A 23737-nucleotide genomic window follows, 5' to 3' on the forward strand; every position below is an offset into this window, starting at 1 on the left:
CGCTGGACTTGTGATCCTGTGGTCCCGGATTCGATCCCGGGTGCCGGCGAGAAACAATGGGCAGAGTTTCTTTCACCCTATGCCCCTGTTACCTAGCAGTAAAATAGGTACCTGGGTGTTAGTCAGCTGTCACGGGCTGCTTCCTGGGGGTGGAGGCCTGGTCGAGGACCGGGCCGCGGGGACACTAAAAAAGCCCAGAAATCATCTCAAGATAACCTCAAGATAACCGTAAGAGGCTTCGTATGCTCGAGGCTGTCTTCATCCGGGAGCTGACACCAGTAATCAACATCCAGATGAATTCGACTTCGAGTATACAACTGTTTGATGGTCCTCCATTGACCCAGAGGGAAGCTGTAAGATCTGGCGGACAGTTAGAAGCCGGAGTCAGGCAACAAATCACCTCACCCTATCCTTCCCTGCTCTCTACGATTATGAGGGTTAGGTGAATTGTTGAGTGGAGTGTACCCCCACACTTATAAATGTCTAGATTTCTATTTGTAAGTTTTACGGGATATTCATGCCCGTGCCACCTCTTGGGTGGCTTAATCTTTATCAATCAATCAATCTTGTAAGTTCAGTATAGCTGTGTTAGTGCAACAGTGTACTCCTGAAGATGTCACATATCTGATAAAACGTTGAACAATAAAAATTTGGAAAGATTAAGTGATCTAGTTTTCTTCACCCTCTATATGGTTGAAGATATTTATATTTACGTAGAATGGAAAATATCCAAAATAAAATTAATAGTGGATATATATATATTAATAATAAAGATACATATGTTTTTCATGTTTTACAGGGGCAAACGGACCAAGTGGGACGAGCTGTCAAAAACGATGGCAATGCAAATTGACTTAACTGATGGTTAAATTCACTGACCACACTAAAAGTGCATATAGTTATTGCTGAGTGTTTTCCGACCAGATAAATTGTTCATTTGCTGGATAAATAAACAAAAGTGTAATAGAGTAATTACAAGGCTCAGTATGAAAATTTAAAAAGTATTACTCGGCCTAACGCGGAATAAAATTATACTAGTTGTATAATTAGTGGTATAAGAGAGCATCTTGTAATGAAAGTTTTAGATAAACTGGTAAACAAAGTAGAAATCATTCTCCTTATAAACCCCCTTAACTAATAGGTTCTTTTGCTCTCTACACTCCCCCCAAACAGAAGATTCTCTCCCCAATATACACACTCAGTTAGGGAAAAGGCTCTACCATTCCTTCCCCCGTTCCATCCCAAATCCTTATCCTGACCCCTCTTCCATGTGTTATACAGTCGTAATGGCTTGCCGCTTTCCCTCTTATAATTCCCTCTCTTCCCTCCACTACGCTCCCCACGCTAAATGCTCTCTTGTTTCATTGCAACGTAACACCTTCTAATTACATTAGAATGCACTCCTACCTGCCTCGGACCATCAGAAGTAATCCTATTTAACATCTCGTGTGTGAAATTGTAATTATGAAAGCAACATAAACATTCATTTACGAGCTAAAGATACATTACCAACGATACACACACACAAAAATATAAGCAACTATTGCATATAAGCTCTCATATAATTCACAGACAGCTACGTATGAAATATATATATATATATTACTCAGGACACATGAATGAATATATCTCGGTAATTCTTTTGAAGTGAGTTGAGTAAAGAGCAGTGCTAACTCTCCCCCTGTGTATTGTGACAGACTAGGAAGGGAGGGAGAGTTTGTACAGAGACAAACTGAAATATATTATGTAGTCTCCAGCAGAAAACTGACTTCAGCTTGTAGCTTGTAGTTACATTTTGAGAATATTATTTATTCTCTATTCACGTGGAGTTAGTTATATAAGTTCTTTCCTGATATCCGGGGCTTAAATAAACAAGGAAAAGGCTCTCATTCCACTCTCCAGGATTAGATACACAGGGAAAAAGTTCTCACTCCACTCTCCAGAATTAGATACACAAGGAAAATGCTCTCATTCCGCTCTCCAGGATTAGATACACAAGGAAAAGGCTCTCATTCCACTCTCCAAGATTAGATACCCAAGGAAAAGGCTCTCAATCCACTCTCCAGGATTAGATACCCAAGGAAAAGGCTCTCAATCCACTCTCCAGGATTAGATACCCAAGGAAAAGGCTCTCACTCCACTCTCCTGGATTTAATAAACAAGGAAAAAGCTCCCTTCCGACTCTCAGTTTCACGGTATTAATACACAAACACAAGTCTCAAGTATTAAGGCAGTAAACACCTCAGTCTCTAGTCCTAGTGAATACAAAAATAATAAATCAAACAAGGTGCTGAGTAAAATCTTCGCTTTAGATGTATTTATGAGGCAAATGCTCAGCCATTACAACTATATTACAGTTGGAATGGTATAGGATGGAGGGGATCGAACTGTGACCTGCAGAATGCCAGGACGTAGCTTTACCTACCATTCCAGGTGACTTTTTTATAAGTAACAGTTGATAGTATGGAGTTAGAGGAGGATGGTTGGAAAATAGATATTTGGACGCAATTCAAGATGCAGCAATATAGAATATACAATATACAATGCAATACAATATAGCAACATTATCTAGAGACATCACATTACGGATCAAAAACGGTCACATATATCAAAGAAACATCACATTTAACATCAAGATGATCACATTTAACATCAAGATGATCACATTTAACATCAAGATGATCACATTTAACATCAAGAAGTGTGTGTAACATAATATCAAGATTCATCACAGATAACATCAAGAAGCATCACACACACACACATACGCGTGACAGGAGCCACAGAAAATGTTAACATAGAGCCCAAGTTCACCAGCCCCACTAAGTATGCACGCTCCACCAGCTTGAAGTGTCCGGCTCCCAACTTTTGCAGTGGGAGATTCATCTGAAGTCTCCACCCGAATTGACAGGATCTTCTGCTACGTTTTCTCACCTACGGTCTAGGTAGGTTCCAAGGTCTCTATCAAGATATATATATATATATATATATATATATATATATATATATATATATATATATATATATATATATATATATATATATATATATATATATATATATATATGTCGTACCTAGTAGCCAGAACTCACTTCTCAGCCTACTATGCAAGGCCCGATTTGCATAATAAGCCTAGTTTTCATGAATTAATGTTTTTTCGACAACCTAACCTACCTAACCTAACGTTTTCGGCTACCTAACCTAACTTAACCTATAAAGATAGGTTAGGTTAGGTTAGGTAGGGTTGGTTAGGTTCGGTCATATATCTACGTTAATTTTAACTCCAATAAAAAAAAATTGACCTCATACATAATGAAATGGGTAGCTTTATCATTTCATAAGAAAAAAATTAGAGAAAATATATTAATTCAGTAAAACTTGGCTTATTAGGCAAATCGGGCCTCGCATAGTAGGCTGAGAAGTGAGTTCTGGCTACTAGGTACGACATATATATATATATATATATATATATATATATATATATATATATATATATATATATATATATATATATATATATATATATTATATAATATTTTCCTTCCCACAAGCGGACATTTGAGAAATCTAGTTAGCTGCGTATGTGAAAGCTATTGATAGCATAATATCTATTTAACCTTGCTTCAAATCGAGTGTACATTCAAAAGAGCTCATAACAGGCAAATTTATAGGCCTAGATATCATACTGAACTCGAATATATTAGAGTCTTTTAAAAAGACTCGACGAATGAGACAGTGAAGCAATGTTGGAAGCAAATAACAACAAGGGGACGAGGGACATTCACAAAATATGATAATCCTTATTATTATCAAGAAATAGACTGGATTAAATAAAGATTTTGATATTAACATGTTAAAATTATAATGAAAATGAATGAAAAGCGAGCAGTGTAATTGTTCCAAACAATTAATGTTCGAAAAATGGCCTTAATAACTTGTGTACGATGTAAATAACTCGACGTAAGCACATACGCAATACTAAAATCCTGCACTACTCCCAATGCTATAATGGCCCACTTAAGTAATAAAATGGCCGGAAAAAAAAATCCCAAACGAAAATTGCCGTGATTCCTCACTCCGTTTATGTAATCCCTTTAAAGGCAATTGAGGCAGATTGCTTTCACATATAGGAAATGGATGCACATTTTCTCAGAGCGAATGGATATTTGGTTACTAAAAAAGAGCCCGGTGTGATTTGTGTATATATGTGTGTGTGGGGGTGGGTGTGTATTTACTATTTGTATCTGTAGAATCGAGCTGTTAGCTCTTGGACCCCGCCTTTCTAACCAATTCTTATTTTTCCTCAATTATGTTTACTACATGTAAATGAACAAATCCACAAGGGCCGTGACGAGGATTCGAACCTGCGTCCGGGAGCATCCCAGACACTGCCTTAATCACTGTATTTGATGCATCACTTTATTGTGATCTCTGTTTACTACATCTATTTATCTTACACACACACACACATATCCCCAGGAAGCATTCCGAAGCAGTTGTTTAACTCCCAGGTACCTATTTACTGCTAGGTGAATAGGAGCACCAGGGTGATAGAAACTCTGCCCATTTGTTTCTGCCTCTGCCGGGAATCGAACCCCGGACAACAAGACTACCTATCCAGCGTGCTGTTCACTCAGCCACCAGCGCCCCTGCGTGTGTGTGGGTGTGTGTGGGTGTGTGTGTGGGTGTGTGTCTGTGTGTGGGTGGGTGTGTGTGTGTGTGTGTGTGTGTGTGTGTGTGTGTGTGTGAGTGTGGGTGTGTGTGTGTGTGTGTGTGTGTGTGTGGGTGTGTGTGTGTGTGTGTGGGTGTGGGTGAGTGTGTGTGTGTGTGTGTGTGTGTGTGTGTGTGTGTGTGTGTGTGTGTGTGTGTGTGTGTGTGTGTGTGTGTGTGTGTGTGTCTGTGTGTGTGTGTGAGTGGGTGTGTGTCTGTGTGAGTTGTATTGCATTATTTGTTTCAGTGCTGTTTGGTGTATTTGATATTTTTTTGTATCAGTTGTGTAATTGATATTGAGTTCGGGACAGTTGTATTTGATGTATTTGATGTTGTAGCTACTGTATTATCAGTTTTTATTGCTTTCTTTGCTGAATGCACAACTGCTGCATATATATATCTACCTTTTCCGCTTGTTCCTGCTGGGAATGTTGTTGTTATAGTTGATGTATTTGTTGTTCATGTTGCATTGCTTATTGCTTTTTGTTCTTGTGTTATCTTTTGCGTTTATTTGTTCTTGTGTGATTGTTGTAGTGGTAGATGTAGTGGTAGATGTAGTGGTAGATGTAGTGGTAGATGTAGTGGTAGATGTAGTGGTAGATGTTATTGAAGTCATCTACAGAGACTGTGGTAACGTATGCCTTGTTTGGAGGTTAGCTTGAGGTTATCTTGAGATGATTTCGGGGCTTTTAGCGTCCCCTCGGCCCGGTCCTCGACCAGGCCTCCACCCCCAGGAAGCAGCCCGTGACAGCTGACTAACACCCAGGTACCTATTTTACTGCTAGGTAACAGGGGCATAGAGTGAAACAAACTCTGCCCATTGTTTCTCGCCGGCGCCTGGGATCGAACCCAAGACCACAGGATCATAAGTCCAGCGTACTGTCCGCTCGGCCAACCGGCTCCCTAAAAGCTCCCTCGGCTCCTGTAGACCTAAAACAGCGACTTGTATCTCGTTAAACTCACCCCCACAAAAGTTGCCTCCTTCTGTTGTAATTACAGAATGCCAAAATGGCCCACCGGGCTGACTTTTACTGTAATGGGGGAATTGTTTTACCCGGAGTAACGACCTGCAGGCTATTAAGGTCATAGGTCATTAAGCAAGAACACGGTTTGCGTTCGTTTAAGGCTTCTAGGTAGGTCGTTCAGGCTAGTAAATAGGGTCTTTTGCCCCACTAAATAGTTACTTCAGTAATTATATTGATGTTAGACACTAACTATCTCCGGTTAAACAGCAGTTCCCCCCCCCCCCTCCTGCAGACAGACAGGAGGCCTGGTCGACGACCGGGCCGCGGGGACGCTAAGCTCCGGAAGCACCTCAAGGTAACCTCAAGGTAAGGTAGCTCCTGTATGATGGTTACTAGGTGATCCGAGTCACTTCGTAGTCCTACGGGATAGTAACTGTAGTAACTAACTGTAACTTAAGTAAATTAACTGTAACTTGAAATCTTTCTTGAAAGATTTCAAACTCTTTCAAGACCTTGAAATCTTTCTTGAAGAGCTTTCTTGAAAGTGGACCAGACCACACACTAGAAGGTGAAGGGACGACGACGTTTCGGTCCGTCCTGGACCGTTCTCAAGTCTGGTCAACTTACTTTACCCACGTTATTGTGACTCATCGCCTTTCTTGAAATCTTTCCGCATTATTTGTAAGTTGTGTGTGTGGTCTATGTCCTCCTGTTCCACACACCATACAACCCATTCTTCTTCAAGTTCAAGTTCAAGTATGTTTATTGAGATAAGCAATAAATACATCTCAAAGGGATAGAGTAGCTTAGGCTATTTCTACCCCCTAAATGTGCATCGGCCGGGAATCGACCCCGGGCCTCCCGCGTGGCAGGCGAGAATTCTACCACTGAACCACCGATGCTTCCCCATTCTTCTGTTTAGAGAGCAGTTTTTTTTTTGTAACTATGTGCGCCATAGGACACAGATTGACGTTCTAAGCAATTAGATAGTAGAATTGTGTACTATTCACTGTATAGCGTCTGAATAAATTATGCTAAAACACATATATACATAATCTTAGGCCTAGTATAGTACACATATGTACTATATTTGGCCTCAGATATTGTGTATTAGGCCTAGGAAAGTTAGGTTAGTTTAGTTTGTCTATGCAACATATATATAAAATATTTTCCGATTTGTCCAAATTCAATAGTACCGATTTCTACTTTTTAATTGCGTTGTATGTCGGTATATGTACTATGGTCCTCATCGCTTCTATAAGTACTACCATAACAGGAGGATGGGCTCTACCGTAACATGGCATTTATACACATTGAATTCCATTGTACTCCCCTATTTGAACTCACCTATTTGTGCTAGTGGGGGTTGAGCTTTGGCTCTTTGGTCCCGCCTCTCAACTGTCCATCATTATTGTGTGTGTATGTATGTGTTTACTCGCTTATTTGTGCCTGTAGGATTGAGCCTTAGCTCTTGGACCTAGCCTTTCTAGCCACTGGTTGTCTAATGCAGTAACTCCTGGTTTATTTTCCTATGATTTTAGGAAAATTCCTTTTAAAATTATGAATGGAGTTTGCTTCTACAACCTGTTCCTTTAGTTCATTGTATTTGCTCACAACTGTTATGATAAAAGGAAACTTTTTAACATCTATATAACTCATCTGAAGCTCACAAGCGTATTTATTTTTTATTCCATCCCTTTTGTACTAATGGTATTCATGGACACATTTCCTCTTTTTTCCACTCAGTTATTCCCATCTAAGTATTTTACACGTCCCTAACACGTCTCTGCTGATGATCTGGTTGTGTGTGGATCTTCACACAACCAGAGACTTCCTGAATAACGACACTAAAATAATCGACAGATACACAGACAATGTAATATTGGACATAGGCGAGGCACTATACGTGAAGGCTACTACCAAGAGCCAGCTAACACCTTGTCACATCCTGTCACACCTTGTCACACCCTGAGACGTGAGAGACTGGTGACCTGTAGTGAGACTGTTGTTTTCATAGTAAGAGAGAGAGAGAGAGAGAGAGAGACAGAGAGAGAGAGAGAGAGAGAGAGAGAGAGAGAGAGAGAGAGAGAGAGAGAGAGAGAGAGAGAGAGAGAGAGAGAGAGAGAGAGGAGAGAGAGAGAGAGAGAGAGAGAGAGAGAGAGAGAGAGAGAGAGAGAGAGAGAGAGAGAGAGAGAGAGAGAGAGAGAGAGAGAGAGAGAGAGAGAGAGAGAGAGAGAGAGAGAGAGAGAGATGGGGGAGAGGGATTGATTAATCACTCTGTAAAATATTGCATGCACAACAGGGAAAGAGTTGGCCAGGTGGTGGGGAGGAAGGGGAATAGTGTGAGGGGAAGAGGGGTAGGGGGTGTGAGGGGGGAATCATGGTCATCAAGGGATATATTGGTGGCCTGTCGAGGATAGTGTAGGGTGAAGGCTTGTATAAAAATGGATAAAAATTTAGAGGTACCGGATATTCTAGCAAGTTCGTAGACAGTCGTCCCTAGAAAGAAGGCTCACAAGTCCTACAGAAGGATGGAATATTTAAGTAATCGTTCTAGGCATCCTTGCTAGGGTCTAGCATAAGGTAGAAGCGACAACCATTCGTGCTAGGAGAAGTCTTAAACATCTAGCCGAACTAGGGAGATGTCCTAAAGATTAGTGTAAGTGGAATCGACAATACAGTTGCATAATTAAACCAATCTCTGACCTTTAATGCCCTGCGATGCGCAGTTATTTCTTTCCCTGGGAGGTTAACTGACATTTGTGAGTTATAATATCTGAAATGTGCAGAGAATCTAACGTTATGTTACTGAAGGATGGCACAAATCCATCCGGAACTAAGTAACTACACCTAATTTCCCAACGTAAAGTTTACAGATGGTTAAAAATCCTCAAGACTGATTTTCTAAGATTTAGAATGTTCTGCTATGGTTTAGACTGAACCCCGAGGGGAAATAATAATGGAAAGATCGTCGTAAATGTTAGAATATGCATCTAACATTAACTTCAGGCAAAGTGAACTAGACGAAATTATAACTATTCTCATAATTTGTGATAAACCGGTTTCATTCTTTTAACAGATAATCGATGGTCATCGATCGTTTTTACAGAATTTGGAACGTCCTCAACTGTCTTTGCGAAGTAGCAAGGTTCTGGATGATCTTAATCAGCCAAACACACACCGAAACTACGACGTTGGTACAACGTTCGAACAAGTTTTTTAACACCTAACCAGATATAACAACCAATATAGCAAGTCGTAAGAACGTTCTAATACGTCATAAACACGTTAAGCCAAGATGTAACCACTTCATTACAAGTTGTAACAAGCTGAAAATAGAGTCAGTTTCGGTTTGTGTTTCCAGGGTATATAAAAGGTTCTTCTCCGGCCCCGACCACGGCGGTCTCCAGGTTTGGAGTCCCTGTGTCCTTAGTTTTACCAACTTCGAGGTCAACTCCGGAGCTCACAGTTCCTGCGACGGCGCTGGAACCAGTCGTATTGGCGTTTGCCTTTCCATTGGAGACTTCCGGCGCCGCTGAAGAGGGGGAGGACCTGCTGCATGGGTAACAGCTTCTTCCCCCATATCAACCTACCCAGGCTTTGCGCCCTTGAGAAGCCACTCCAGACCGACAACTAGAGCGCAACTCCATACTTTCCTGAGACTGATGGATGCCTAGTACTACTACTTTTACTAATAGAGAAGGAATAACATTAGTCGTGTAAGAAGGAATAACTATAAAGTTCTTTAAGAAATAGTGTTTCTGGATCGTCTTAACACGCAAACACCGACACACGGCGCAGCAGACATTTATAAGGACACAATCACTATTAAAAATGACTTCGTTTCACATATTTTTTGACACAATCACTCTCGATAATGACACAATCACTCGTAAAAATAAAAGTTCCGTTTTACATATTTTTCTAAGCATCCACACACGCTGTTCACCCCCCCCCCCCTCCCCTCTCCCCTCCTTCCCTTCCCCCGAAAAGCATTTGTTTATGTCGGGAAAAATTTTAACCCTGAATAACCAGTGGCAATATTTGCAACTCAGACAATCTACATGAAACATTTTTAACCTGGAAATGAATCAATTCATTTTTTTTTATAATATCTGTAAACATTTGACACCTCTGATTAACTACATTGTGTTGACCTCTTTTTTCCATAGCTTTCAGTTAAATTTTATGTCACATATGTTTCCCTTCATTTACACTACTAACAAGCATATATATATATATATATATATATATATATATATATATATATATATATATATATATATACACACACATTTTCTCCTGACTTAAGTGAATTAGGGGGTTTAAAGAGCGATTAGAATACATATAGTTTAGTGATTAACCATTCATCCACAAAAAATTATCAAAGTGCTATGTGGACCTGCGGGAAGCCAACAGCAACAGCCTCGCTAATCAGATCATCACCAAGCCAAGGTGCGTGACTAGAACACTTCTCGAACCCAAATTTTAAGTTAAATAGTTTCGGTACACTTAAATGGGTATTTTTATGTAACAAAAATATAAAAATGTTAATTTCTCAGAATTCTACTCAATCTGACGAATTTAATGATAATGTGAGTGAAGGAGAGGAGGTGAGAGAGAAAAGGTTAAGAGCAGATAGGAATGGAAGGGAAGAGAACGTGGCAAGATGAGAGAGAGAATAAGAAAAGGGAATGGAATGAGGTAGAAGGAACAGGAAAAAAGGACCCGACAGGAATGAGAAGAAGAGTAGAGAATGTAGAGACATAGAGAAGGAGAGAATCAGGAGATGACAGGAAGGAAATGAGAAGCTAAAACAGATGGAGAAGAGGCCACGAAAGCAACGAGAGAAAGATGTAGCAGTGGAGAAAGTGAAGGGAAGATGGGAAGGCGCTGGGAAATGGGTAAGGAATCGAGGTGCTCAGACTGGTAGGTGCTCGGACTGGAAGGTGCTCGACAAACAGCGAGTGTCAACTATTGGGCACACCACAGGGAGGTTTGGTGTGGTCAAGGGGCCGAGAGACAGACACGAACTCTTAGCCAGAGACAGAGACAAAGCAAGACGATCACCAGACAGATAAAGAACCGGCGAGAGAGAGAGAGAGAGAGAGAGAGAGAGAGAGAGAGAGAGAGAGAGAGAGAGAGAGAGAGAGAGAGAGAGAGAGAGAGAGAGAGAGAGAGAGAGAGAGAGAGAAAATGAAACAAACGGGAGAGGAGAGAGATACTAAAAAATAAGGAAAGCAGGTGGAGACGACTCAGGAATCACATAATGGCGAGAGAGGAGGTGATGGGGAGGACGAATTGAAAGAATGAAAGAGAGAATAAATATAGAAAAGGGAAAAAGGAGGAGTGGTGACGAGGGATAGGCCAACATACCCAAGTGGTTCCAGTAGGTAGCCAACTGCCCCCAGTGGCCTCCTTGTGAGATATTGGACTCTCTTCACGGAGACAGAGTTAGTTCTCTTCGTAAGAGAGGAGGAAGAGGGGGGGCAAGAGGTAGAGAAGGGTAAATAAAAAATACAGGAGAGACATTGTGTAAGAGGGGGATTGGAACAGAGTTAATTCTGACCATTTATTTTGTGCCATTTATCCCATCTTGTGAGCGGTAATGGATAAAGGCTACAGAGGTACATATAATGGGCTCAGGAACTTAGCATCTTCAGAAACGTGGAATCTTCACTTTCCAATGTCAACATAAAACACACTGCTCAACATGCCACGCTCACTACACCTGATTAATCTTTGCATGTGCTTCGTACCCTATTTTCCCCTTATTCTTGACCCCATTTGTATTGACCTATTTTTCTACACCTGACTCCCTAATGGTATAAATCCAATATGCCCTGTACTGTCCCATCACTTGAGAATGAACCATGTAGGTTCGAAACGTTATGTAATTTTAAAATAAGTGTAATAGATTCAACTGTTATTTATTTATTTTTCTTCACCTCGAACGAAGATGACCTTTTGAAGAACTCTTCTTCCAGTTAAACCAAGATGAAAGAGAACTACCAGAGATATAGAAGCCCATATATATTTTTAGACCTCCATATATATATGTGGAGGTCTAAAATGTATTGTATAGCGGTCTAGAGGGTATTGAATGACATCCATAAGATTCCCATCGGGTGTAATGATAGAAAAACACCTCTCTCTCTCTCTCTCTCTCTCTCTCTCTCTCTCTCTCTCTCTGCCTCGTCGTAGTCATCATCACCACTTTCTTCACCATCAATATTATCAACTTCATTATTACCTTCATGGCTGTCACTCTCATTACATTCACCATCGACACTATCAACATTATCATTATTTATTACAGTTGTTATGCTTCGAACTAGACAAGACGTTTAAGACAATTACAGATCTTGCAATATATAAAAAAAAAACAATCATCACCAAAGAGATGATTGTTTGGCTCGAGAAGCATAAGTCATCAATTGGAGTTATTGCATGATTCTTGCTTTCATCTCCTTGCATCATTTTGCAAAGATTGTTGCAAAGAAAATGCATTCGTTTTCACTTTTAGAATAAAAATATTTTTTTTTCCATGCCTTTAAAAATGTGTTTCCAAAATCCATTCGTTTGTAAAACAATTTGCAATTACCATGAGCGGCCTCTCTATGTTAGTATTTCTCAAGATAAAACAAAAATTATTGTGCATCGTTGCTTAAAATTCCCCAAATTCTCGCTAGGAATTTTTGTATAAAGACCCTCTTAAACGCTAAAAAAAAAGGCATCAGTAATTTTAATCCACACCCATGCGGCTGTTTTGAAAATTTATTTTTGAAATTTTAAATGGAAAATATGTTTTTGCTCTTCGCTACCAGCGAATTTTAGGTGTTTATCGGTGAGAATAATGTTGGGAATCTGAGTGGTTGTGTTGACAGAGTTTATGAGTCTTTGTGCTATGTGAGTCTCTGAGTTTATGAATATGAGCTAAAAGGATCCATTGCGGTTTGTTTTCAGTCTATCATTGCTTCAGCGCATGAACAGCATGGAAGATTTTGAGGAAAATTAAACCATTAACTAAATCTACCCCCTCCACCCCCCCCCCCCCCCCCGAGTTGAAGGTGTGTACCAGCAACCCATCCTCCGAATTGACAGTACGTTTTAATACTAAGTGTAATAAGTACATTTCCTTACTGTTATACATAGTACATAATTGCACTTACGGGGCTGTTACATTTACCCATCCCCTTCCCCTGATTTAAGTCTCCTCGTTTTCTGTTAGGACACTTGAAATTTTATAATGAAATTTTCAAGTTCAGTTGCTATAAACAAGTTTTAAATATTAGGATTTTCTTTTTCACTTTTATTAAACAATAGAGATTTTATACAAAATTTGAAAATATCCTGAGTTACTTTACAATTTATTGAAATATTTTAGTTTTGTTTTATTTGTTTTATAAAACTGTAATATCAATATAGCTATAGGTTAAGTAATAGTAATAATTAAGATGCAATAAAATGCATATCTTCACAAACTAAGACGGTTAGGTTAGGTCGTGGTTTTCTATTCAGCTTTTTAAAGGTAAACTCAAATAGTCACAATATATTAGACAGTACGATTTAATACTAAGTGTAAAATAAGTACAATTCTTGACTATCATACATAGTACATAATTACACTTATGGGGCTGTGTACATTTACCTCCCTATTTTTGGAGGACGGACTGGTACCAGGCAGAATGGAAGGTCAACAAACAAGGCAAAAGGTCAATATACCGAGCAGAAGGGCAACACTCCGAGCAAAGGGGGAGAATCAACTAAAAAAGACTCCGATGTGTCATAAATTTCAGCGTTGATCATAAAGTGTTGAATGCGTTTCAACGCATAATGGTATAAATATATTTTGTAATGTTTTCAAGTGTCTTTCAAGGCCACTCTCAGACAAGGACTACTCAGAGGGTCAATCCGGGATTAGGAGATCATTTTTAAGACGCTAGAGGATGTGTCTGAGGTATTTTAAGATCATAGTGTCTTGGTGTCTCAAGCATTTATGTATACGATAAACGTTTTTTTATGATTGACGAGTAGTTACTAAGTTATATTTTGTTTATTGTTGTAACTCACACACACACACACACACACACACACACACACACACACACAGCACTTAACACCCTACCTGGAGAACCAGATTAGGTTCCACACCTATTGTTTATTTTTCAATCTAGAGCACTCAGCTTACCAGAGAACGTAAACAATTCAACTCCCTACTTTCTCTCTCTCCCTATATCCCTCTTCTCGCCCCTCCCTCTCTCTCTTCCCCTGTTTACCTCTTCGCTCCCATATTACACCCACTAGAACAATAAGTGGAGCTGAGGGACCAATCAGCATCGAGATAGAGACCCTTGACTTGGACCCTTGAGAGAGAGAGAGAGAGAGAGAGAGAGTTTACAGATCAATGTGTGGGTGGATGTATTTATTAGGGGATATATTTTTACTCTTATATTTATCCTTATTGATCTCTCTCTCTCTCTCTCTCTCTCTCTCTCTCTCTCTCTCTCTCTCTCTCTCTCTCTCTCTCTCTCTCTCTCTCTCTCTCTTTCTATCTACCTCCACTTCTATTTTAATTTATTATCACCTCTTCCTGCACTCAATTACCCCTCCCTACCTCTCACTTTCTCACTTGTCTTACTTCCTCTTCCCTCACCTCTCACTCTTCCCCCCCCCTCACTCCTCACCCTCTCCTCTTATTCCTCTCCCCTTTTTTCTATCAGTCTCCTCTCTCTCCCCATTATCCCTTTCCCTCTCCCCTCTCCCCCTCTCACCCCTCCCGCTCTCCCCTATCCCCCCTCTCTTTAACGATAAACACCTATATATCACTGGGTTAAGGACCCAGCATATAGTCAGGACCAGGAAAGGGAGGGTCGAGTAGGAAATGGGAATAGGATAAAAAGTAATAGGGAAAGGGGAGAGAATAGGGAGGGGGAAGTAATGGGAAGAATGAAAATAGTTTGGGGAGAATTGGGAAGAATGAGCGGGATAAAAGAGGCAACGAAATGAAGGGAATTAGTTAAGGAATGAGAAAGGAACGTTAAGCAAGGAGAAATAATGGAAGGAAAAATAAGAAATAAAGAATATATATTGGAAGGAAATTAAATAACTGAAGAAGAAAGTAAATGACAGAAATTAAAGAAAGTAAAAGAAATGAAGAAAATAGGGAATGAAATTAATACAATTGAACGTTTCTAAATTTGGGATAAACGTATAAATGAAAATAGACTAGATGTAAACAAGACCCACCTAGAATAGGCCATTAGGCCTACTAGAGTTACCTTTTGTTGGTATTTTAGTAAATTTATGACAAGGAGGCCAAACCGGCGAGGAATTGAAGAAACAGGAAAAACCGATAAGAATTGAAACCGGTTAATAATAAACACCACATGCCACCACAAACAGTTAAATGGATCATAACGATCCTCTGAATCCGGTATAATTCCAGATGAAGAATCTTTCCACCATATATGAAATTGTTTATATCTACACCTGATCAACCAGGCTGCGACTCATACGTCAGGCTGCGAGCAGCCGCGTCTAACAGCCTGGTTTATCAGTCCAGCAACCAGGAGGCCTGGTCGACGACCGGGCCGCGGGGACACTAAGCCCCGGAAGCACCTCAAGGTAACCTCAAGGTAAGGTACACTCCTAGTTCCCAAATTGAGGGCCATGGGACCTTGAGGGAGCCATTTTACAATATGTAAGGGGCCATAAGTTGAGGCAGTGAACGGGTTATGATACTAGAGGATAACAGAGAGGGCCTTTTACCTCGTATAGGGACCATTAATAATGACGCTCTCTGAAAAAGAGAGATAAGGGCCGATAGGAGTTTGGGAACTACTGCTCCCAAGGGCGTGAGGGCATGAGCAACATATCCTGCAAGTTGCAAAGGCAGAAAACATCACATATTCGGGGAAATAAATTTTCTAGTTGTTAAAAGATGATTAAGTAAGTACGAAGTATGTTATATGTTATTCCACAAATAAGAAGTCATTTCTGTTTTAATCCTAAAGGGATTGGAAGGGACATCAAAGTATCCGACCTGCCTTAATGAATCCGAGTGTGTTCACCAGACCACAGACTAGAAAGTGAAGGGACGACGACGTTTCGGTACCGTCCTGGACCATTCTCAAGTCGAGTGTGAATGGTCCAGGACGGACCGAAACGTCGTCGTCCCTTCACTTTTCAGTGTGTGGTTTGGTCAACATATTTCAGCCAGCCATTGTGATTTTATAGCATCACGTAGTTAGCTTTTTTGACACACTGTACTCCACTTCATATAGTCTACGGTAGCTGCACTAATGCAGATGTACCTAATGTATTAATAAAAAAAAAAGTGACTCCTCGTCTGCAAACCCGAGATGTTATAGAACTAACAAGTACTTCTTACAGAGCTGCCTTACATGACTCCCCAGCATTAAGAAGACGAAGCACATGTGAGGGAGAACTCAAGGAACCAAAGACAGGATAAATCACACACAGGTTGAAACTAAACTTAATTTGGAAATATCGTTCTACCTTCAATAATAAAAACAAAAATCGATACGAGAATGATGTCCACGACGTTGCTACAAGAAAAGTGGCATCTACACCTCGAAGATGCTGCCAATGAGTCGTGCAATTCATTAGACCAAATCCATTCTGACTGCTAATCCTACTAATTGCTGGCCTGGAGCTGTATGCACTGAACAACGGAACAATGCCTGCCATAATTAGAATTGAGAACTCAGCATCTTCAACAAAAGCTGAGCCAATTATCACAAATTTGGCGCTGAGATACACAGAAGAAAATATGGTTTGTTTTCCTCAAGGGCCGTGACGAGGGTTCGAACCTACGTCCGGGATGATCCCAGACTTTCTCATCCCCCAGATGATCTTTCTGATTCCCAAAAAGCAGGCGGCTTGTCAAAATTCCCTCCAAAAAAGCAAACAGCAACATATCAACACCAAACAAAGATATCAACAAACAAAGATATCAACAAACAACAAATAAAGATGCAACGAAGAAAATAATTCAGTATTCAGTAATAACGACATAGGAATGAATAACCCGCAACAAAAACAAAAACACGAAACCCATTAAAAAAAAGCTACAATTACAAAAACAAAAACAGTGCCAATGACAAAAGAAATTCTGAATATTATTTATCTGTTCAAAACAAAAATAATAAAATAAAAAATATAACTGCCAATTTTGACACAAAATCCCGCTAGAATGAAGGGCAGCAGAGAGAGAGAGATATCCAATTTCAATCAATGCAACTCGATAGCAACAACAATCTACAATCTCTAAATTAAATCCTATTGTGCATGAGTTGCCCAAGTTGGGTAAGAAAATCCATGTGAAATATCAGGCATCAGTAGTTGGGAGGTGGTCCAAACACAATTGAGGGAAATTGGATATTTCTTTGAGAGATTGAGATATAGGAAACGATGCGAAAGACAACAGATATGAAAACTTATGGTGAGAAAAGAGGAGAGACTGAGAAACAGAGAGAAAAGGATGGAAAACGCTTGAATGAGAAAAGTAGAGAGTTGAAATGAGAAAGAGAAAGAGTAAAGACCAATTTAGAGGAACAGATGTACATCATGTCATAAATTGTTACATCAACTGCTTCAAAATTGGATGGTTCCTATTGTCTCAACTACTTCAGAGAGGATTGGATCTTGAATCAATTACTTTAAAGTTCCAAGGGTCTTCCATCAATGTCCTCAGAGTCAAGAAAGTCTCATATTAATTGCTTTGGAAGTTAGAATGGCCTTACATCAATTGTTTAAGAGTTGCTTTAAGAGTTTAAGTATCATCAATCAGCACTTAAGAGCTGCATTTACCCCTACAAGAACTGCCTCATAATTGCAGGAATTTTCACATCAGTAATTTCGTAGCTGCTGATATTTACCATCGACGGTGACACCAATGCACGTCTTTCCACTTTTACGTCAACTACTTAAGAGTTGCAGAGATCTTACATCAACTAAGATTTTCTTGGGTGTTTTAGGTTAAATGCAACAGAGTCGAAAGTGTCTTATATCAACTGCTCTGAGTTGCCTGTCTTTTTTTTTCATTAAGTGCATTGGAACTACAATGATCATTTGTCAAGTGCTTAAGATTTGCAGGGAATTTTCATCAAATTCCTAAGAATTGCATGGGCTTTATATCAATTTCCTCTGAGTAGCAAATGGCTTCACGGCAACTACGAAAGTGTGTGAGGGATTATATACGAACTTTGGAGAATTTAGGGGCTTCGTTATTGACTGATCGACCGCAATTATGGAGTTAACTTTGGAAATTACGTCTCTCTCTCTCTCTCTCTCTCTCTCTCTCTCTCTCTCTCTCTCTCTCTCTCTCTCTCTCTCTCTCTCTCTCTCTCTGAGATACCCAGTTATACAATACAAAACTGTTTATAACCAATCAAGTCAGTCATAAACACATTCCTGAACAATCACCTGACCTAAATCCAAAATGAGCGCGAGTTTCCCCACATCAGAGACAAAACTGGGGGGGACAAAGACCCCGAAACAAGCACGAAAGGAAGTTGGCTGTCTCTCAGGCTTGTCAGAGCACCACTAAGGAATATACCCAGCGTCTGGTTGATGTCGACGAGTCACAGACATCAGCCTGACACCGCACGAAAAAGTTCGGTTACCCAGACATAAATATGACTACTATATTTACATGTAGTCCAATTACTTGTGGTTCCTTGAAACTATGTAAAAAAAGGGAACTACAATTCCTTGTACGATTCAGACAGCTCTCTAAACCTCATAGACATTGCTTCGCTTCATGATCAGTTGGAGTACAAAGACAAGACAACAGGCATTATGTTACCTGCAAAATCTTGCTTAACTAATCTGAGTTTTCTGGCTAAACACACGAGATAAAACATTGTGGTTTACCTGGACTGTAACAATGCGTTCAAACCAGTTCCCCCCCGAGAGACTTCTAGACTAACCTGATAATTAACCAGGGAATAACCAGTTTGCTGTGCAGTTGAATAAGAGAGTACCTCCCTGATTGAAAACAGAGAGAGAAGAGGATTCAGAATGGAGAGAGAGAGAGGTGACAAATACAGTGTTACGAGGAGTAATCCCCATAGAAATATTATTTACTCTAAAAAAATAATAATAATTTCTTAAAACCAATTATTATAGGGATGCAATAATGTGATAATTATTCACACCACCCCCTCACCCCCTCTAAAAATTATTAATTATCGTTTGAAATGAAAGAGAAATAAATGTACATGAGCAAATAATTATAATTGCTTCCCACTTCACAATTAAATGTTCTTGCGTTATCATGACCGCGATAATTCTAATTAGAGTCAAATTAATTTCTGAAATGTATATTGACTGTCAACTAAATTATGTTTTCAAATAATAATTACACAAAATATCTTGTTCTGATGTTAATAACAAGGCCACAGTGGCGCCGTGAAGGTGAAGTATGAATGTGTATGTATGTATATTATACGTGCATACATATGTATATTCTATATACATGTTTCTTTCTCTACATCTCCCATGCTTTAATCTTCCTCACTTCTACGCTCTTCGTCTCTCCTCTCTTCTCCTTCACAGTGGTGGAAAAATCACTTCACATCTGCTCTAACACACACCTGTTCTAACACACACCTGTTCTAACACACACCTGACTCTTAATAGTTACATACTGAAAGAAACCTGACTCTTGTGACCGGAGGAAAATCCATGTTTTTATATGTGTGTGTGTGTGTGTGTGTGTGTGTGTGTGTGTGTGTGTGTGTGTGTGTGTGTGTGTGTGTGTGTGTGGGTATGTACTCACCTAGTTGTATTTGCGGTGATTGAGCTTCGGCTCTTTAATCCCGCCTCTCAACCGTCAATCAACTGGTGTACAGGTTCCTGAGCCTACTGGGCTCTATCATATCTACACTTGAATCGAAAGTAGATAATGTGCTTTACTTACAAACACTATACCTTGAGCGTTCTTTATTTCCTTTGTTGTGGTGTTCTTGTGTTCTTACAGTTATCTAATGTGTTGGTTGAAGATTATCAACTGTGTAATAACGAGGTTTCAAAAGAAGCCGTTTTCAGTAAGCCTTTCAGTGGAACATGTAATGGTGATGTGATAGTGATGTGATGGTGATGTGATGATGATGATGATGATAGACAGACACAGACAGGAAAACATAATGAAAGAAACGGAGGGACTAACTGCACCCCACACTCACTCCCCACCACCCCCACACCCACCTCTCTCCATCCTATATCAACCCCCCTTCCCCACTGTCTCATCTCCCTCATCTCCCTCCATGTTACTGACCAAGAAGAGGCCAGTGACGCTCAACAGATTCTACAAAAGTAAGGCAAGATTGTTAGTGGCTGCTCTGGCTCCCTCTACACCTAGTTACACCCACCTACACCCACCTGCACTCACACACACACATACATACATTCATCTATCACCCCCACTCCCACACACCTAAATGACACCAACCATCAACTGTTTACACTGAGTCATATTCACCTACACCCGACTTACACCTCACCTACAACCCCCCCCCCCTCATATCCACCTACACCCCTTTACACCCACTCACATAGGCTTACAACAACCACCAACTTACACCTACTCATACCTACCAACACCTATTCACTCATACCTCACATACACTCATTCCTACACTCAGTCTCATCCATCTACACTCACGCCTTCATCCACTTAACAGCCAATCACATCCACTGCAATCATTCACTCCAATTTGCATCCACTCTCGCTCACACCCACCAACACCCACTTACATAAATTGCATATATTAATGCTCACTTCTCACACCCACTAAAGGCACGAGCTTACCCACACCCACACACCCAAACAATCCACCCCCCACATATTCTCACACCCACATGTTTGTTTCACATCTGGTATGTGGTTTCCAACCCCCCCCCCCCCACCCACACACACACACGCCCACATTCCTTCATCTACCACCCACCCACGCCCACAGAACGTTTACCACCCATCCACGCCCACATATCTAATTCTACCGTCATAATCCCCCTTTTTTGAGGCACTATTACCTACGTCGACCTAATCCACAGCTCCAATTCCTTACTTCTATCCTGCCTCAGATGTGTACATGAACCCAATCCCTCTCCAATCCCCTATTCCACTCCCCCCCCCCACCCCCCTTTCTTCAAACAATTACTCCTATCCCACCTTTCTTTGTCGTGTTTTAATTTTCTGTTTATTGAGTAAAGGAAGATAGAAATGAAATAAGCAATTCATACTAGATAAATAGGGGGGAACCAGCTAAGAAATATATAAGGTTTGTTCCTTGAAGGCAGACATGAGTAGTGTTGACGTGACTGGCGTAAGTGTTTGTGAGGTCTCTCTCTCTCTCTCTCTCTCCCTCTCTCTCTCTCTCTCTCTCTCTCTCTCTCTCTCTCTCTCTCTCTCTCTCTCTCTCTCTCTCTCTCTCTCTCTCTCTCTCTCTCTCCCCAGCGTGTGTTAGTTGCTGATTAGGTATTTCTAAGATTATACACAAGTGTGTCAGCAAGTGTGAAAGTGCATATAGATGTCCGGTGTGAGTGTAGTTGTACATATACACTGATCCTCATATAGTTTGGTTTCTCTTACTCTCTGCAGCATAAGTCAAAAATCTCTGATATGAGGCGCTAATTAAGGCAATTTTCTCTCATATCTCTCTCTCTCTCTCTGTCTCCCTCTGTCTCTCTCTGTCTCTCTCTCTCTCTCTCTCTCTCTCTCTCTCCTCCACCGTTTCCCGTTCCCCTATTTCCTCCTCCTCCTCCTCCTCCCCTCACTCTCAGCACCTGTAGTTGACACCAAATAATGTGAAGGAAAGTTGTTAGTGCCAACAAGGTGATTGGAGAAGAAAAGGAGAAAGGACGACCATAACAAGAGGAAAAGAGAAAGAGAGAGAGATAAGGGAAGAGAAAGCTTCAAGGGAAAGAGAAAGAGAGAGAGAGAGAGGCCCTTCAATACCAGAGAGATGATAGAGGACAATGTTTCAAAGAGTCTGCCCACCTCGCTTATCTTTGGCAACCACAACACGAGACGCTCAGCCATCAACACACTCAAGGTCACGATTGTGCAGTTCTCAAGAAGATCATTACATCACCGATGTATTGATTCCAAGGTTGACGAGCACTTGTAAGTGACACATTAAAAAGCAGACAGAAGGAAAGACACACAAACACACACACATACACACACACACACACACACACACACACACACGCTCAACCCCCGCAAAAACACAACTAGTAAACACAACTAGTAAACACACACACACACACACGTATACAGAAAGGGGGGACTGGTAGCTGAGCGGACAGCGCGAAGGACTCGTAATTCTGTGGCCCCGGTTTCGATTCCCGAAAACCAGGCAGAAACATATGGACAAAGTTTCTTTCACCCTGAATGCCCCTGTTACCTAGCAGTAAATAGGTACCTGGGAGTTAGACAGCTGTTACGGAGCTGCTTCCTGGGTTTGTGTGGGGGGGGGGGGAGGGGGGAATAAAATTAGTTAGTAGTTAGTTACAGTTGATTGACAGTTGAGATTCGGGGCATAGAGCAGAGCTCAACCCCCGCAAGCACAAATAGGTGAATACAAAAAGGTGAATACACACACACACACACACACACACACACACACACACACACACACACACACACACACACACACACACACACACACACACACACAGTGTTCTCATTAAGCGTTGTTTGTCTCAGACCGAGAGAATTAAGCCACAGTAATTAGGATGCGAGGGAAGGTAGAATCCTCTGAATACTTCCACGATTTTCACCCTTACCAGGGAGGAAGTGTTCAAGTCTTACCCATGTTATCCTCAAAATGCTCCCTGGGCCACGCAAACAACGATAGCAGTGCCACAAACCACAAACCACACACACACCCACACACACACACACACACACACACAGGTTGTGGAAGCAAATACTATTCATACTTTTAAAACTAGGTATGATAGGGAAATGGGAAAGGAGTCATTGCTGTAAACAACCGATAGCTGGAAAGGCGGGATCCAAGAGTCAATGCTCGATCCTGCAAGCACAAATAGGTGAGTACAAATAGGTGAGTACACACACCCACACACACAGACCAATGAGCCGAAGCTCAACACCCGCAAAGCACGAATAAATGAGTACATACATACTCACACACACAACATATTACATTAGACAGCCGAGGGTTAGAAAGGCGGGGTACAAGAGCTAGCAGCTGGATCTTGCAGGGCAGAAAGAGTAAACACATAGAAAATAAGAGCAAAACAAATCAAGGGGGACCTAAATCATGGATAAATAAACTTGTAATCAAGAAACGTCCCCTCCCCTTAGGTGAAGAAATGTTGGGGGCACAAATTTGGTGTAAGTTATGGAAAGGGACATGTAGTAAAAGACGACACAAGAGGAATGAGAAAGAAGAGACACCTTGTCTCTCTCTCTCTCTCTCTCTCTCTCTCTCTCTCTCTCTCTCTCTCTCTCTCTCTCTCTCTCTCTCTCTCTCTCTCTCTCTCTTTTCTCCCCCCCCCCAAAAAAAAGAGCTTAGAGCAGGAAATACCTCTAGGAGCCAGTGACCATTTTGCCCTGGTTAAGCACTGCATGTGTCAACTAAAATTACTGACCATAACTCACGACGTCAGAAAAGGGAGAGAAGACCACAGAACTGAAAACTTTACACAAGGAAATTATCTCTAACGAGACATATCAAGAAGAAAATCAATTAGAGCAATTAGGGTTCGAATTCCCTCATTGATCTAATGATATTCTCAATAAAAATTTACATTAGGGGAAGAGAATATTTTGGAAAATGTTCATTGGAAGGAAGAACAAAGACAAATTACAAAATTATTACAAAATTCAATGATCAAATCGAACGAAGAAGTTATCACAAGTCGAACCTGGCCACAGGTCCGGCTCGGGGAGTAGGAAAACTCCCAAGACCCTCTCCAGGTAACATCCAGGTATGCAAATGAGCTGAGGAGACAGCTTCCGGAGACAGAAGGACAAAAAAAAGAGTGAAAGTGGAACAAAT

At 40.7% G+C, this 23737-nt stretch overlaps 1 protein-coding gene and 1 non-coding gene across 5 annotated transcripts in view; both read right to left on the reverse strand.

The window, feature by feature from the left end:
• Positions 1 to 23737, reverse strand: part of LOC123751167 (substance-K receptor) — a 118887-nt gene that overhangs the window by 30486 nt on the left and 64664 nt on the right. The gene's annotated exons all lie outside the window — the stretch shown is intronic.
• On the reverse strand, positions 6507 to 6577 carry TRNAG-GCC (transfer RNA glycine (anticodon GCC)). Its single transcript has one exon. It is a non-coding gene; the product is annotated as a tRNA-Gly (tRNA).

Source organism: Procambarus clarkii, chromosome 15 (genome assembly GCF_040958095.1).
Source record: "Procambarus clarkii isolate CNS0578487 chromosome 15, FALCON_Pclarkii_2.0, whole genome shotgun sequence".
Lineage (NCBI taxonomy): Eukaryota > Metazoa > Arthropoda > Malacostraca > Decapoda > Cambaridae > Procambarus > Procambarus clarkii.